Here is a 2,216-nt window from a genome sequence, read left to right on the forward strand (position 1 = left end):
CTGGAGGAAACACTATTTTTGCAGCTAACATTGCGTCAAATAAATACAAACCTATAATCAGGCATCCACTAGAGGGTTTCTATGTGAGAGGGAGCAGCTATGAACCTATTTTTATTATTACTATTTTCCTTGCTGTGCCTTTAAATAGTAGTGGTAGTGGCAAAAATTAAAAAAAAAAAATAAAAGAGCTGGGGAAGAAGGAAGACACGGAGGAGAGGGGGGAGGAGGCAAGAGCTGCAGGAAGCTCCAAGGTCACAAATCGAATCAGGTATACAGCTACAGCCCAGGCGGCAGCAACCCATCAAAAGTTCACACACCATCATTCCAGCTAAGACCTTAACTACGGAAAGGCAGTTAACCTATAGAAACCCCAAGACCTCTCTAGTGACCAAACACTGAGTGACCAGACACTAGCTTCTTCTTCAGCATTTTATTGCAACCCATAGTACGTTGCGAGAAAGTGTATAAAAGTTTCCCTGGCCTTTGTTTAGGGGCCACTCCCTGCTGTTCTGCTTTTCTCTTGGGAGTGACCCGGGCATATGCTTGATAAGAATAAACTTCTCGCTTCTTCCATGTGTGAGTCTGGACTCTCAGTGGTAATAATTTTGGCCTTAACATTTTGGTGACCCCGACATGACAGTTGCCACTGAGACTCCATCCAGCATGGAGTGATTCAAGAGCTGGCTGGCTGGTGAGTTTGGTGTGTGTGTGTGTATGAATGTGTCTGTTCTGTTGTTCTGTTAGGCGCCTGGTACTGGTGGCCCAATAACCTGGTGGACACACTAAAGAAGGGTTTGGGCCGCAGGCTTAGAGACGTCTGGGCCTGCTGGATTGTCTGATTTGGTCTGAACTGTTTTGAGTGAGCGTCAGGCTCACTGATCTGGTGGGGACCGTTATCTGAGGTCTAAGTGGCTCTCAGGCCCACTGGTCTGGTTTGGTGTCTGAACAGAGTTGAGGCCATTACTAGGCCGAGATTGGTTTGTCTGAGGCTGTGGGCGGTGTGAGAATCAGCCCCCCGCTGCTCTTTGTTCGGGCACCAGCTCCCGAAAGGGAGGGGGCATGCGCGCTTGAGCCTTAATCTGCTGTCTGTCCTGATCTGAGGTGTGGGAACTTGATATATAGTCTTTGTTCTAAAACGCGAGATCTGAGAGGAGCATGCGTGTTTGAAGAACTGTTTCACAGGTTTGCCACTGATTCAAGTTACGCCACTAGGTGGTGCCCAAGCACGGTGTAAAAACCTACTGGGACTGAAGCAGGTTTTTAGCGGCATCTGTAAACCCTTAGGGTTTTGCCTGAATTGCACTTTCAAGCATTTTTGCCAGTGTCTCTTGGGAGATTGGTCTCGCCCTAGAACAAGTGCCCCTGAGGACATCTGTGAGTGGGTAGTAGACCTCTTCCTCCAAGGAACCCTGTCAGACTTTACTCCTCCAGAAGTTGCTTTGCTGACATATCTGCTCCTATGTCTTTTGCAGCCCTCAGTGCGTGGGGCGGCCTGGGGCTGGCAATCTTTCTGCTGCTCGTCTTTATGGTCGGTATTGGACTTGGTAGTGCAGCCCCAGAGGACTGGTCCATTTGGGAACGAGTTGCTATAGCCTGCCTCTACTACTTCCTAGCAGCTCTATTTGCACTTCTGATATTTAAAAAAAAAAAAAGAGGGGAGAAAATATGGGGCAGACTCAGGGCACTCCCCTGAGTCTTTTCCTTAAACATTACAGAGATGTCAAGAAAGAAGCAGATGACCTAGGGGTACCTATAAAAAGAAATAGGCTATACGGACTCTGCCAGAAAAATTGGCCAGCTTTTAAGGTTGGGTGGCCGGAGGGAAGTACTTTAGATCGTCCCACGATTTACAAGGTTAAAGATGTGATCTGTGGAGAACCTGGGTATCCTAACCAAGTCCCCTATATCACCATTTGGCAAGTATTAGTAGAGAGACCTGCCCCATGGCTGGAGTCTTTTATCTCTCGTGACCCAGCTGTCCTTACTCTTAAAAACCAGAAGCTACAGAAGCCTTCAGCCCCCCTCAACCTTTCCCTTTACCCAGTCCTGCCACCTTCTGATCCACAAGAAGACTTCCTTGCAACACCACCTCCCTATCAGCCAGCAGAGGGCAGGAATGAGATAGAACCGGTGGCACCTATGGGAGCTGGGGAAGAGGAAGGACCCACTACTAGGAGAAAAGTCCAGAAAGATAGAGCACTTAGAATGGCCCATGA

General features: G+C 48.3%; 1 protein-coding gene across 3 annotated transcripts in view; it reads right to left on the minus strand.

Annotated features, from left to right (window-relative positions):
• LOC105887120 (polycystic kidney disease protein 1-like 3) overlaps positions 1-2,216 on the minus strand; it is a 24,642-nt gene that overhangs the window by 2,595 nt on the left and 19,831 nt on the right. The window lies entirely within an intron of this gene.

The sequence above is a fragment of the Otolemur garnettii genome, unplaced genomic scaffold (genome assembly GCF_000181295.1).
Source record: "Otolemur garnettii isolate 467f Iridium unplaced genomic scaffold, OtoGar3 scaffold00047, whole genome shotgun sequence".
Taxonomy (NCBI): domain Eukaryota; kingdom Metazoa; phylum Chordata; class Mammalia; order Primates; family Galagidae; genus Otolemur; species Otolemur garnettii.